The following is a 15,874-nucleotide window of genomic DNA, read 5'->3' on the forward strand; positions in this document are numbered from 1 at the left end:
TCATATTCTCTCATTTCATTCCCCTGCTATCAGAGTGCAGGGTCAGCTGCAGAATAGCACACCTAATGATTTTAGGGATTGAATGTCTTGTTCAAGGACACATCCTGGTTCTCATGTATTGTCCCTGAGCTTTCTTACTGAGCAAAGACACAGCAGTGCCTACATCTCCACCTCTACAGACTGTTCAGACAGCTTATGATTAAGCTTCCCAGATACAGTGTCAGTAACCCTTTTAGTTCTGATTTCCTAATGTAACCACAGCTTGGAAAAAAAGAGCCAATTTTCCATGCAGCAGCCAATATTTCTTGACAGCTGTGGGCAGGACAAAATCATGGCGCCCAGTAGGCCTGTCATGATAATTATTTTATCGACTTATCGAGGTCAGTAAAAATGATCAAGGTCATGTCCATATATCGTATGATATTGCCCATTGTGTTTACATGCGTGTTTTTTTGGATAAGAATGCCACCAACATTTTAACCAACATGAACATGCTAGAATAAATAGCAGGGTTTTCCCTACATTTTAAGACTTGGGCACAACGCCTGTGTGTTTGTTTGTTTTTCAGAGTGCCTAAACCGAAAAAACTATGCTGAGTCTGAGACACATTTTGCTGTCACCTCTGGTCGCGCTGCTTCTGTCCTCTCATCGTCTGCTCTCTGTGTCTGAGTTTCACCATGGGCGTGGGCTCAGGCAGCTTAAAAGTTCATTGTTCTTTGAAAGGGTGTACTTGCATTATTATGCTATTATATTATCATTATATCAGTGGCATAAAATGTTCTTAAAATGTTAATAATATTGTTTATCGCAATTTTTTCTGTGACAATATTATCATCCAACAAAAGTAGTTATCGTGGCAGGTCTAGTGACCAGTAATGGCTCTGGCCAATCAAAACAAGGAGTGTACAAGTAAATGGTTGATTAAACGATTTTAACACAAATAGTTATATTTTGGATATAAATTAGCTTACTATTCATATCTCTGTGCACTTGGTAACTCTAATGGATAAATCTTGAAAAAAGTAGATTTATAATTTCAAAAAGGTTGACAGCTGGGTTTACTCTAGCTGTGATTTCAAAAGAAATATCTTTTAATGGTTGCCATCACATTCCCTTTAGGGCACACCCACTCTCTGTCTTGTCCAATGCAGATACAAATCATTTTCCTGATTGAACAAAGACAGTAAAGACAAAATTGGCAACAGTGCCTTTTCTCTGCACAATCCTTAAGTGTGAGCAGCACGTGCACTGTGCATAAGGCCAGGTGTGCAGAAAATATGGGCAGTTTTAATACAAGCACATTTCATGCTTAGTTTATCAGTACTGAATCTTCAAACTAGCAGTCATCTTGCTACCTGTAGCCTATGTAATGATGCATCGGCACGAGAGATGTTCCGTTAGCGCATTGATATTTAATTTAACGGTTCTGCGGTCACAGGTGTGTGGCCTGACAGGAATATTTAGAAAGGTTTAGGCGTGATTTCAGCCGGTCAGAGCCGAGTTCAGAAAATGGCCCTTTTTTCCTGAAACTATCCGTTTGTTTCTCTGAAGTGAGCCTCTCATCACATTCATGTCTTGGCCTCTCCAGAATGAGCTGAACAGCAGCGGCGAGTGGGGGAGGGGAGCCAGAAACAAACTCCGTACACACACACACACACACGCAGCCAGGCCTTTCAGCAGCCGACCGACAAGTGCACAACTTTGTCACACTATTCACCTATTAATATCTGTACTGTCTCCGCTAACAGCTGCTAAACTAAACGAACAACATGACGACCGCAAACATCCCCCCTACCGTCAGAGGACACAGAGGGAATCCCACACCAATTTCCGAATAGATTTACAACCAGCAAAGCGATGGCACATATCTCCCGACTACCGCAATCCCAATCCCTGAGCTGGGAGAGAAAAAGTGACATATACTTAACCGGTGGAAATCTTCTTGCTGCTTTCGAGTGCATAGGGCATTTGGACCTGCACAAGTCACCGCGAACAGTGTCATGGTTGCGAATTGCAAGACTTTAAAAATAACAAAGAAAACAGTCCGCTCTCCACCTCTCCATGGCTGTCTCTCACTGTCTGTGCGGAGCCGAGGCTACTCAGCAGATGATGCACAGCGCCCCGCCCGTTCACTACACAAATTACTAGTGTTTAGTTTTGGTACATGTGGTACACTTAGCTATTTTTTTTTTGTCTCCCTCTCTCTCAAGAATTAAAATGAAAATGAGGTTGTAGTATTCTCTTTCTTGCTTTTTGGATAACAATCCACTGAAATATGGCTCATCATTCAAAAAATATTTGATATTTTACAACCAAAAAAGAAAGAGTATGACATATTGGCTGATCTTTGTTATTAACCTAATTCAAACCAATAACCTCTATTGGGGTAAGAAATCAATACATTCAACATAGTAATTTCAGTACCACTGCAAGCATTGAATATGGATCATACGTAAGTAAGTATAGGCATTATTGTGTCTATATTGTTCATATACTGTATATAAACGATGAAGATGTTTTTACTAATGCAAATTAGATTATTGATCATGTCAGATCTACAGCCCACATGACAATAAAGATATACTCCAGCAACTTAGTATTGCATTTTCATATTACATTACATTTAAACTTAGTGGACTTGGAGGATAACATTGATGCACCAGAGGCAGAGTTGGCTTGATTTTTAATCCCTAGTATGGGTCAAGCTCCAAAAATGCTGAATCCTACATTTCCCATAATGCAACTCAATAGCACCTTAGATAAAACCATTCCCCAGTGTGTAATGCAGGCTTTCTATTATAAATCTGTGCTCTCCATGCCCAAGCTGAGATGATGAGATCACTATGATATCAGTTATTATATCTGTTATTTTTTCAGACTTTAGAAAGCTCCTTCTAGAGCCACAGAAGACTGGCTGATTGTATAACTGTTTTAACAGGCTGAGTAGTACTCCTTGTGACTGGTAAACTGAACTTCATGTGTAAAATCAGTTCAGTGCCTCTTTAAAAGATCCTATTTCTCAGGGCTCTACAGTGTTAACAATAGCTCTACCTCGTGTTTTGGGCCCTTTCCCAAACAAAACATAATGAGACATATAAGGTGCATATTTGCTATTTGAGTGTTGCAAATGCAATACTGTTTCAAAGTGAAAAGTGTTTATAGAGCAGGTTGGACAACAGTGTGCTTTGGTGGCAGACAGCCTGCAGGTTTTCATTCCGACCGAAGACTGCACCAGATGACTTCACTGTTTTTTTTACATGGGTTACAAGGGCTGAAGGTGCTTTGATCAGTTAAATGGACTTATCATGTTTTATCTTTCCTGTTAGGTGGTGCATTCAGGCAGCCTTTATCATGAATTTTACCACCAGGAAGTTTCACTATAACAGCTGACAAAGCCACAAATACCAGTGGTAAACTTAGAGTCTTTATTGCAACATGCATAGTGACGTAGTAATTAACAACATTTCCAGGCAATATGTAAAACAGTGAATTTCATGTCTGGTTTCCAATATACACATAAATTAGACCAATGAAAAGGTCATTGCAATATGTGTCATATTTACTGGTCACATGACCACTCAAACCCAAACACTTGCATTCAATGTAGCAATAATTTGTAATGGCTTACAACATTCCTCTTTTCCTAGCTCCTGATGTTGCCCAAAATTTTGCAACAGCCTTGGAATGAATAAAACCAGTACATCTGTGTGAAAACCAAACTAAGCAGTGACGTACCTCTTCTGTATAAACACTGCAGTGTTACAAATAGCCATCAACATGCCACTTTGCACCTTTAGACAAAATTTAAATCTTTATTTTGACTGTTTGGGCTGAGAATATGTCACAAAGCGGGCACACAGAACTACAATAATTTGCCTTTTTACATTGTAACAACTAGTACTGATGCTCAAAACAAGACATTCAATGCAATGATGTTTCAACTCTACAGAACATTGTACTACATTTTAGCAACACTGTTAGACACACTTGATTGTGTTATTCCTTTATGACTTTACAGTACAAAGACTAATGGATAGACCAAATGCAGCAATAAAGGCTGTTGTCAGTTTCTATGCTTTCATGCCAGGCAATCATTGAGCAGTCACACGGTTTTACTATGATGGGTCTATGATGAAAGGCCGATGGAACACCATAAAAACATAAACGCATTTTATTATGTAATTACATCAAACCATGAATGGGAGCACGAGAAAGAGCAAGAATATACATTTCACACTCTGTCTCATCATATCACCTGAATTACCTGCTCAAACTTAGAAACCTCTTAAAGTGTGCAGTGTACACAATGCTTACAATATGTATGCCAGCAAGATAAAATATGAAGACCCAACACACTTCAGCTTCCTCGAGGCAAAATTGATTTTGGGCAGCAACAATTTAAGCATCCTGATACTCAAATACTAGTTTTTCTTTATAGCATCAATTGTTTTCTCTGACCATCTACTGTACTCCATCTACTTCAGTGTTATCACAACATAGATGACAAAGGTCAGGATTTGTTCCACTAGAAAATCTTGACAATTTCAATCATTTCAGAACCTCAGAATGAAGATGTGATGGCCCTCTAAAACATATCACATCATCATCCATGACTTACAGCCATTGATTTATTTACACTCCCTTGTTGATCTCTGGACAGTGTTCCATTATAATCACAAATTACACAAGTAATCACGAAAACGTTTGACTTTTGACAAAATGTAAAAAGAGACTTCGGACTCATGATGTGATGCTTTCTCTCTGCCACTAACCTGGCTGGCAGATCAACTCAATCTCTGGTTTTATGATAGATACAAAACCTCCTGAATCTTACTGACAGCCTATCCCTATATTCTACTGAAACACTCGTGGCTGTTTCATGTGAGGGTGGGTGAAACTGTGCAAAACTAGCCTACTTAGGCAAAAAAAAAAAAATGCAGGTCTGGTTGCTACAATGTGCAAATTCACTTTGGGCAAACAACATTTCACCAATTCCAACACATGTCAGGCATTTTAATGGGTACTCAGAAGTTAAAGTACATTATTTATTAAAAGAGCTCTGGCAGGAGAGTCCTCTCACTGAACATTCATTTTGATAGTCATACTGGGTGTCACTGTGTCACCATCAACAGACCAGTCACACTGCTGCAAGTGATGAAGAGAGAGTTACTGTCTTCCACTTGCAAAGCAGTTGAAAGTTAAAGACGAACCAAATACTTTTGGTTTAGTGGTTTTCTTAAGTATTCTAGAAAAAAAAAACAGAAATGTCTGTGCCTTTGTGTGTGTGCACATGTACCAACTCTTTGTGTTTACATTCTGTAAATGGTTAATATGAAGATGTTGACGAAAATGTTGTTTTACCTTGAGTTTGATCGTCTTCCTCACACATCCTCCAGCAGTACATCCATTTATGGAAGATTCCATTGCATGGTTATTAAACACGGGCTGCAGTAATGGTAACATCCCTCTCATCACCTTGACGTGAGAAGGCCTGGCCAAAGCAGAATGTTGCCACAATAGTTTGTCTTTGCCATCCATTTGCTTCTGAAGAAGAAGAAATATTTGTTAAGTCAGCTTTTGCAATGTTTTAGACATTTCTATATATATATATTTTTTTTTTATTGTCAGATACCAATATTGATAATATCATCTATATTCTTCAATAAAAATGTATTTATAAAGTCGACTTTATTATTTGTGGATAAAGTTTTATGATACCAGTAAAATAGGTCAAGCTCCCAAAGCTTTTTATGCCATAAACTGATAGAGCAGCATGGTGCCCTCAATTGAAACCACTTTCCCAACAGTGGCTTTCTGAATATAATGATTAACTGGATTCAAAATGTTTTCTTTTCTCTATCCCTTTTTTCAACAGCACGCAACACTGTTGCTGTTAAAAACACACACAAATCTGGACAGAATCAAACCTGGAACAACACCCAGGATCATTTTCTTGCACAAGAGTACATTTTCTGTTTAACAACATAGAAGGCATACTGATGGAGACAAAGTATACTGCTTAATACCTCTAGACTTAACATCTGGTAAGACATGACTCATGAAGTCCCACTGTTCACAGTCTAGAGCTTTGAGAATCATCCATTACTTCCAGGTGTCTGGACCCATCAAACTTAGGATGATGTGGCTAATTAAAGAGCTGGATTAATTATCATTCATGTGAGAATTGTGGCAGTGCATAAACCACCAACCCTGACTTCAGTTTTACAAGTTGACATGGAAGAGAGTGTAGGAGTAGACGGAAGAGTCACCTGACAGGAAAATCACATATAAAGTTGAGGTTTACATAGCACCCTCTCTAGCCCATCCCAGCTTTTCTGTTAGCTAGAACAACGCTGAATTATCAGCAGTGCTGTTTTAAACATCAAAACGATGGTCAAATGGCATGATCAAATGGAGGGCAGTACTGATGAAGACAAGCAGAACAAACACATGAATGAGTGCTGCAGACAGCTGGGGTGGCGCTCATGAAGATGAGCGACAGAGGATTTTCAGACCAGTCTTTCACCAAGAGTTACAGTTTCTCAGTTAATCAAGAGGACAGCCATGGAAACTACCACACAAACTATAAACACAGCCTCAAAACGGGTGCGGCTCAAGAGGCCCGATGTGACTACATACTGTATCAGTCAACCCTTATCAACCAAAGGAATGACCAGTCAAAAGCAGTGTTTGATGTTGATAGACTTCTCACACTCAGAGGTTCAAGGTTGCATCACTAGTGATACACTCAAGTACTGCAGAAAAAAATGTACAGTATATACATTAAACTGTGTGGAATTCCATTTTTAAAGCACTCCATACCCACTCACCCTTAATATTTTATCTGTAGCCTACAGGGCATAGTGAACTCCATGGACGCAACACCTTGAACTACTATTCATAAGTGTGCACCCACTTCTTTGTTTTGTTTCAAAATTGGACCATACTGACTTACATATTTTATTTTTTAATGATTACTTTTAGGGCATTTGGGCTTTTTTGATGATTAAGTACTGAGGAAATGCTATCCATACAGATCCCTGACCGTGTCAAACCAAGGATATTGTGGATCTTACACATGGCATGCATTTTACATCACTGATCTACCAGGATTATCATAAAAAGCTTTTTCAGTACAGAGACAGTTGTGAGTACACAGACTTGAGTTAAAATTACAGCAAATAATCAAATCAAGTAATTTTTGGTAATTTTTTACTGTGCCTTTGTCCATTCTATAAAGCTTTATCGGCACCACGAAAACTAAATTAAAACATAATGGACCAGAATTCAAAATTTTAAGATAGCCCCAAATGCATTTTGACTACTATTTGCATCCTATTTAAAAACTACCTACACAAACAGTAAACTGCAGTCATGAAAGGTTTCAGTAATGCAAAAGCAAGAAGTTGTATGACCAGAAGGTTGGTAAATTGAATCTCTTGAACAGCTAGAAATGGCTGGGTGTTGAGGGTGAATGAAAAATACTCTTCCCTTCCTCAGCAACTACAAACAAGAAGCCCTTAAGCAACTGGCCCAGTAGAGCTGCTCAGCAGGCAGAGGAACAATAGAAGACGCTTCTCTGTTCAGCTCTGTGACTGTATGAACAAGACTTGGTTCATAGTTTATATAAAAGTAGTATTTTGTGTAAGAATTGTTAAAGAAATGTATTTGTAAAAATCCTTTTTTGAGTTATTTGTCAATTTTCTGTGTGTTCGCTGATCTGTGATATTAATTTCTGATAACAGAAAAATGAAATTCTTTAGTTTGTAGCTTGTCAAAAGAGTTCTTATGATCATGGCTCCTAAAGAAGGATGAATACAAATGTGTGAATGATTTCACAGTTTCTTATTAGGAATTATATTGATGTTCTAAAATATCTTCAAATTCTGAAACATCCCGCCGCAGTTAAGTGTTACCAGAGGACAACTTTATGTTCCTCAATTCAGTCCTTTCAGTTGTCTTTTGTTCCACCTGTCAGTGTGGATTTAGACTCCCTAGTAGGCCTTGGTTGAAATAGGCTTATCTCTGCTGAAGACTCTCTGATGAACAAAAGCCCATTAAGGCGTTTAAATGAATGCTCTCGTTCTAAGTGCACACAATAGAGATTTCTATTTTTCAAATTCGTTGTCTTCAAACAATTCACTAAAAGTTAAGAAGAACAAAAGAAACAACAAACAAGACATCTTTCAAAGCCCTAAAAACTTAATGTTAACATACATACATACATACATACATAAGGCTTATAGACTATGAATTGAGATACTTGAAACCATTGATATGATTAACCAAGTTATTGAGATAAGAGAGTTTTAATTGACGTGTGTGAGGCATATTAAATGCATTCAAAGTTTGTTTTAAGTTCTGAAAATGATCAAAAGAGTAATATCAAAAGAGTTGTCAGAAAATGTATTCTGGAGTCCTGCTGATGTCCTTTGTCCTGGCTGAATATATCATGACTAACAAGCCTTGGACTGGATTAGGCACAGAGGATTGAGCAATTTGCAGACTTGAGTTTATTTTGATGGATATTCTGGCTCACAGAGCACTACATTCCCACAAGAAGGGAAAAATCTTATTAAAAGGCCCATATTTCCTATGGTGATATAATACCAAAGACATACATCTGTAACCATGTACCAAACGGCGTAGGTACATTGTCAGACATCTGCTGGCTTGAAAAAATTCAAACTAATTTAAGCGTTCAGTCTATCGGGGACTTCAGTAATCTGGTCATGGGATGCACATTCACTGGTCAAATCAAATGATGTGCTTCGGTTATGATGAGAGGGAGGATGCAACAAAACCAGTATGGCACTGACATGAAAAACGATAACAGACATAATAGAACGATAAACAATACAATGGAAAGTTACTGGTAACCATAGTTTTCATCCTCAGAGATTCTAAAGCAGACATCATACCTGGTGGTTTACCTTACTGTGTGGTTCTCGGTTTTGTTGTGTTGAATCGCAGACTACTCCCACCGCTTTTCTATGGAGCGAGTATAGTCCTTCGTAGTCTGCAGTGACGACTGCCGCCATCTTTAATCACAACAGAGTCCATCTGTCGATGGTTCTTCCCTTTCTACCCTCTCTTTCTCTGTTCCAGTCTCTCTGTTCCAGCCCTCTGTTTGTTGTGGGGGGTTCTTATTTTCCATCCAACATCAAACCACTATATCGACAGGCTCATGGGCCGCCCAGTAGGGGGGCAGCTTGAACATGCTGCATTGGCTGTTGTCCTTTCCCAAGCTGCAGATTAACTGACCACATTTATTTTTCTCAGAATGATACAGATAGCCTGCAAAAAAAATTTCAGCTCTCAGGCCTTTGATTTCAACAAGCCTGGCCTCAAAGCTCCTCCATGATTGTCCCTGAACGCATCTTTTCCTCAGATGTTCTGATTGATGGGATTTGGAGCTCTATTTTATTGAGGCCACATCTGTATAACTACTTGCAAATTTGTAAATTATAGATCCTGATTTTTTTTACACCAAAAAAACATTCAGACATTTTTTTTTCTATTTCCAGCTGTTCCATCATATATTATGTAAAATCTTCCATCTTCCTTTTAAGCAAAGTTCAGCTGAAATTCTTTGATCTCACCAATTGAAACTAAATTTGACCTGAGCAGCATCTGACTACATTTTTAAGTATAAGCAGACTGTCTGTCTGCTTTCATCCAACTAATGCCTTTAATTTAAAGTGACACTTCCTTTTTGTTCCTCCTGGTCCCTTTTTGCATTCAAAGCTTGAATGCAAAGGCGTATCTTGTTTACTGTCACTATTTTGTTCCGCCAAACTCTTTCAATGAACAATAAGAGGAGTTGAATTTCAAAATGGTAGATGCTCTCACCTTCCTCTCCTGCTGTGTGGCTCGTCGGATCTTGTTTCTGTGGTCCGCCATGACTGGGTGCAGTCCCCTGCCTGCCACTCTGCAATACTTTCTCGTACTCATAAACCTGTTTCTGATTCTTACTAGTGTGTTGCTGAAAGATGAGCATCTTTACTTTATATTGCAGCTTCAGCCGTGCAACCCTATTGGAGGAAACAAGTACCGGATGATTGTCTGCACAATCGTATTGTAGCTATGGTAACAGACCCAACAGGCATGAGTGATGTGCACCTAATTGCTCCGTACACATTAAGCAACAGAAAAAAAAGAAACATAAACTAAGCAGTGTTGTGCCAAACAAAACTGGCTTCTTAGACATTACACATTTGAGCACAAAAGGCTTTTCAATGAACTGAATCACAAAGTGATATTTTATTAAAACTTTCTTATGAATGCAAAGAAAGGGGGAGAAAGATGGATGAAAAGACATTTTGGAGAAAGGGGGAGAGATGATATTGCCTTTGTTATGTAGCTAAATCAGCTGCTTACCTTTCAACTGGATTTCACACTTGCATGTCTGGTTGTAGCCAGGGTCAGATCCAGCATACCCTTCTCACAATGACCAATTTTCTCCTCACACTGCATCAGCAAAGACCCACGGTGTTGGCTGCCACTTGCATTTGTCTGGATTGTGATGCATTTAAACACATTTTATTTCCGGATTTTGACTTGTCAGCGGTCTGTACAAACATACAGTAAGTTAATATCAAAATTTATTTTTGACAAAATAAAACAATTTATAAAAGACTAGCATGAGTGAGGTCATAACACATCACAAGAAAAAACAGCAAGACACCGAAGGGATGAGCTCTTCAAAATTTATACCTTGAATGATCTGAAAAAAATAAGGATGTCTGATATGTTATTCAGATGGATAGCAGGAACAAATTGTATGTTGTACAGTATCATAGCAAATATTTCTAACTATTGCTTTAAATAATGTTTTTCTTTCTTTCATAAATCCTTGATTTGAGTTAAGCTCAGTATGAGACAGTTAACACAATAAGTTATGTAGCATTGTAGCAAAACTTTCCACAGAACAGAATCCCAGTTTTTTAAAATAGATAATGTTCCCATCAGTAAGTTTAAGATGAGGTGTTATTCTTTTCCCTCGTGGTGATCCAAGACAATGTTTCAGCTTGCTGGAAGACTATGAAGTAATGCTAACATTAGCATTATCTCTCTTATTGCTACTTAGTACTTGGTACTTTCAAGTTGTACAACACAGTCTCTTAACTTTCTAAAATAATCTATCAACACAAGTTTTTAGTTTGTTACAATCATTGTTTCGCCAGCAGTGTTCAGTTCACAGCCTGGTGTAAGACTAAAAAGGAAGAACAGGTGAGGAAGGTAACTGTAATGTTAATTTAATACTCAATACAGAAATACAAGTAGAAGTAATCTGAATCAAAAAATGGAAAACACCATACACAACCATACTCTTTATGAATTGTTAAAGGCATAGCAAGGTTAGTTCGACATTTTGGGAAATACGCTTATTCACTTTCTTGCTGAGAGTTAACATACATCATAGATGAGAAGATTGATTCTACTCTGTAACTTGTACCTTAACCTAAATATAAAGCTACCGTCAACAGCTAGGTGGGCTTAGTACAAAGACTAGAAACTAGGGTTAACATTTAGCCTGGCTGTGTCCAAAGGTAACAAAATCAGCTTACCAGCACATCTAAAGCTCGCTAATTAATGATAACATGTTGTTATCTCGTTTATTTAATCCATACAAAAAACAAAGTGTAAAAAGACAATTTGCGGTTTTCCTGCAGGTTGTGAGCCAAATTTCATGGGCATGATCAGTTGCCAGGCAACCAGCAGAAACTCCAGGAAGTTACTGGTCCTTAAGATAAATTAGCTGGCTGCTGAAATTGAAATTAAAATAGTGAGATCTTTTCTCACATGGTGCCATGAGAAGGAGCCTTACAACTAAGACAATTATTGCTGTAATTTTAAAGCAGACAATTCTATGGATCTCTAAGGCTGAAAGGAATAGAATTTATCTGATTTAATTTCAGTTTTATTTATATAGTGCCAATTCATAACAGAACTTTTCTCACTGCACTTTTCCTATGGAGCAGGTCTAGACCGTACTCTTTATAATATTATTTACAGAGACCCAACAATTCCAGCCAAGAGCAAGCACTTTTAAGAGGCAGAACCAGACTCTGGGTGGGTGTCCATCTGCTGCTGCCGGTTGAGTTGAGAGAGAGAGAGAGAGAGAGAGAGAGAGAGAGAGAGAGAGAGAGAGAGAGAGAAAGAGAGAGAGAGCAGGAGGTAAGAGGGCATGCAGTAGCACAATGCAAATTCCACATAGAATTTTTAAATAACAATAGTCCTAATGTAATGGTAGTGGTAATATTAATATTAATAAAATAATCATAGGAATAATAATGATAATAATAGTAATAAGACTAATACGTTTCGAGCAGGAACATGGGAGCAGTAGGAGGCCTGCAATCATAAATACATACTGTAGCTCTGGAGGCAGAAATACTTGCTGAAAGCGACAGAAGGAGAGAGGAGAGCGACGAGAAGGCACAAAACTACGGGAGAGAGAAGATGTTGAGTTAGTAACATCCAGTAATGGGATAAAAATGCATACAGATGGAGAGGCAGAGGAGGGGAGAGGAGGAAGGTGCATCATGGGAAGTCTCCCGGTAGTCTAGGCCTATAGCAGCATTACTAAGGGATGGTTCAGGACTCACCCAAGCCAGCCATAACTATAAGCTTTATCAAAGTGGAAAGTCTTAAGCCTACTCTTAAAGGTGGAGATGGTGTCTGCCTCCCAAACCCAAACTGGGACCTGGTGAGGTGAGGAGAAGGATTTTAAATTCTATTCTGGATTTTACAGGGAGCCAGTGCAGAGAAGCTATATTGGAGAAATATGATCTCTTTTCCTAGTTCTTATCAGTACACGTGCCGCAGCATTCTGGATCAACTGGAGAGTCTTAAGGGACTTAGTCAGGTAATAAGGAATTCCAATAATCCAGCCTAGAAGTAACAAATGCATGGACTAGTTCTTCTACATAATTTTGAGACAGGATGTGCCTGATTTTTGCAATGTTACGTAGGTGAAAGAAGGCAGTCCTTGAAGTTTGCTTCATGCGGGAGTTAAAGGATAAATCTTGATCAAAGATAACTCTGAGGTTCCTGACAGTGGTGCTGGAGGCCATGGCAATGCCATCTAGAGAAACTATATCTTTAGATAACGTGTCTTGGAGGTGTTTGGGGCCAAGTACAATAACTTCAGTTTTGTCAGAGTTTAACATCAGAAAATTGTAGGTCATCCAGGTTTTTATGTCCTCAAGGCATGCTTGAAGTTTAGCTAAGTTAGTTTCATCTGGCTTGATCGATAGATATGTCGATATTGGGTATCATCTGCTTAACAATGAAAATTTACAGAGTGTTTCCTAATAATATTGCCTAAAGGAAGCATATATAAGGTGAATAGAATCGGTCCAAGCACAGAACCTTGTGGAACTCCATGACTAACTTCGGCGTGCATGATTCATGGTTAACGTGTACACACGTACACGTAGTTGGCAAAAAAACCCTACATCAAAAGTGGGCTTTTAAAGAAGAGGTTTAATTACAGCTACTTTAAAAGACTGTGGTACAAAGCCTGTCAATAAAAAAAGATTGATCATATCTAGTAAAGAAGTGCTAACTAAGGGTAAAACTTCTTTAATCAGCCTAGTTGGGATGGGGTCTAAGAGACAGACTGATGGCTTAGATGAAGAAATCATTGAAGTTAGTTGAAGAAGGTCGAGGAGCAAAGCAGTCTAAATATATATCAGGTTTTACAGCTGTTTCTAAGGTTCCTGTGTTTGAAGATAAATTGGTACCGGTTTAGAGCGATTTTAACTGGACTACACCTGCTGAGGTACACAGCTGTTCAGGTGGGCTAGTTTGGGTGTGGCTGATGATGTCATGTTGTGAGTTATGAAATACATTCAGTTGTGGCCATTTCCTCATTAGCATGATATGCTATGCTGCTTTTGGTTTTGACAAAGTTGTGTTATTGTTGTGTGCTATTGCAGTGCAGACTTTTAAATTAAATCTGAACTTACTTCTGCTTTACCTTATGATAAAAAAACTTGACCTGATATTTCCCTGCTGTGTCCTACACACTACACTTGGCCTATATGAAGACATCTTACAGGAATCTAACTATTTTGAGATGAAATCAACACTCAATAATCACATCAACTAGATGACTACGCTAACATGCTTACAGAAATATAAAGCAGCCAGAGAGGCTTGCTAGATTAGTGCAGTATATTTTCCACTTTGCTGGTCAGTTATCAGAATTCAGACAATTCAGAAAATGTTCTTGAGTCTCACTCTTGTTTACATAACAAAAGAGAAAGCTCTGTACAGAACAAAGTGTGTCTGTTAAACCAAAAAATATCCAGGGCACAGGGGTATTCTTGCACAAGCACAGAAAAACAAGATGATTTTTCAAAGCAATACACCAATAAATAATTAAATAGATTGCTACAGTAATACTTCTTATTCTCTCAGGGAGTGAGCTGCTTGGTGTTCCCCGCATGAACAAAAATGCCCCAGATCCATGTGATCTCTGACTGGAACATATTGTATCTCTCAGGTTATGATGTTGCAGGGGTTTATGATAAAAACCCAGACCTGCTAAAAAGAATCAATTCCATGTGACATTATAAAATATGAACACCTCCAGCAATTTAAAATCCTTCAGATTCCTCATCCTGTTTTATCATCAATGGTACAATAATTTGACAGTTACGTTTTGTTCGATAAAGGATCTTAAAAGCATGAACCCTAAATAATAAAGAAAAAACAAATATTCATTCACTAGAAGGATTACAGCTCAACATTCAGCATTCATACTTCCCCCAAAAACCTTGGGACTTGGGAGATGTAGTAGCATCTAACTGCAAATTATCACTCACAGCAATAAACATAAATGCGATCTAAAAATGACAGTTTTATATAAAAGTTTTGAACAGATGGAACTTTAAAGCAAGGCTGGACTCGGAGAAACAGTGTCACATTTCAAGGTGCTCTAAATTAAATCTACCGTTGTGGTTTATTCAGGAGAAGCCCCTCTTTTGGTCTGTGTGGTGACAACTTGCTGTAAGCAGGTCAAGGTGAATACTCCACATCTGTGATTTTCACTGCTAACTCATTCCCCATGGAAATGAGTCTTATTCATTTTTCAAACAGCCTCTAGGATATCTGATCCAAAAAAGAGAGGGAAAAAAGCCCCTCAGGCAAGCATTCATCTTTGATGTTTTGAAAAGAAAGACAGAGAAAAGCTGCAGTCGGGCTTCATGCATATTGTATTGCTCAGAAATGAATTACAAGCAGCCCACTGGTTCTCATAGTTATTAGCTATGCAAGCTCAATCTCGGCCTGTTCACTACTGATTCAGAACAAAATATTTTGACGGTACTGCAAAGATTGCCTTTCATTTTTGTTTGGATATTAATGGTCCCCAGAAGATTCCTGGTGATTATCATGACCCAACCTTTTCTCTAGCACCATTGTTTGGCCAAATTTCCCCTTGACCAAACTTTGGCAAGGTATGTATTGTTTTGTGTCTGTCGTCATACATTATTGTGGCATCTCAAAAACTGACGGTCATATCACTTCAGTGGCTAAATCCTACATTTCTAAGCGACCCTCTGACCTTTTTCCCCCCACTATCAGCCTTGTAGATAAGACATATTGAAATATAATGAGTAGATTGACTGAGTCCATGCTCCCAAAAAGACGAACCTGTTCCATCATGGATTAGATTAGATTAGATTAGATTCAACTTTATTGTCAATACACATGTACAAGTAACAAGTAAGTACAAGGCATCAAAATGTGTATGTGCATAAATGCAGGATAGAGCAAAATTATGAAAATATTTTACAAGTGGTACTATGGACATTATATATAGATGGCATTACTATAAACAGAAGTATACTGATGGATATGT

At 38.3% G+C, this 15,874-nt stretch overlaps 1 protein-coding gene across 14 annotated transcripts in view; it reads right to left on the reverse strand.

Annotated features, from left to right (window-relative positions):
- axin1 (axin 1) overlaps positions 1-10,000 on the reverse strand; it is a 33,593-nt gene extending 23,593 nt beyond the window's left edge. For 5 of the 14 annotated variants that reach the window (XM_044181356.1, XM_044181357.1, XM_044181352.1 and 2 more), the window contains exon 1: positions 1,929-2,143. The gene's annotated coding sequence lies outside the window, so the exon portion shown is untranslated. Of the gene's footprint in view, positions 1-1,928; positions 2,145-5,361; positions 5,545-8,921 lie in introns of those variants that run through there. The other 9 variants (XM_044181353.1, XM_044181351.1, XM_044181354.1 and 6 more) reach the window with 7 other exon arrangements.
- Positions 10,001-15,874: the final 5,874 nt, after the last annotated feature.

This window comes from Siniperca chuatsi, linkage group LG21, assembly GCF_020085105.1.
Source record: "Siniperca chuatsi isolate FFG_IHB_CAS linkage group LG21, ASM2008510v1, whole genome shotgun sequence".
Taxonomy (NCBI): domain Eukaryota; kingdom Metazoa; phylum Chordata; class Actinopteri; order Centrarchiformes; family Sinipercidae; genus Siniperca; species Siniperca chuatsi.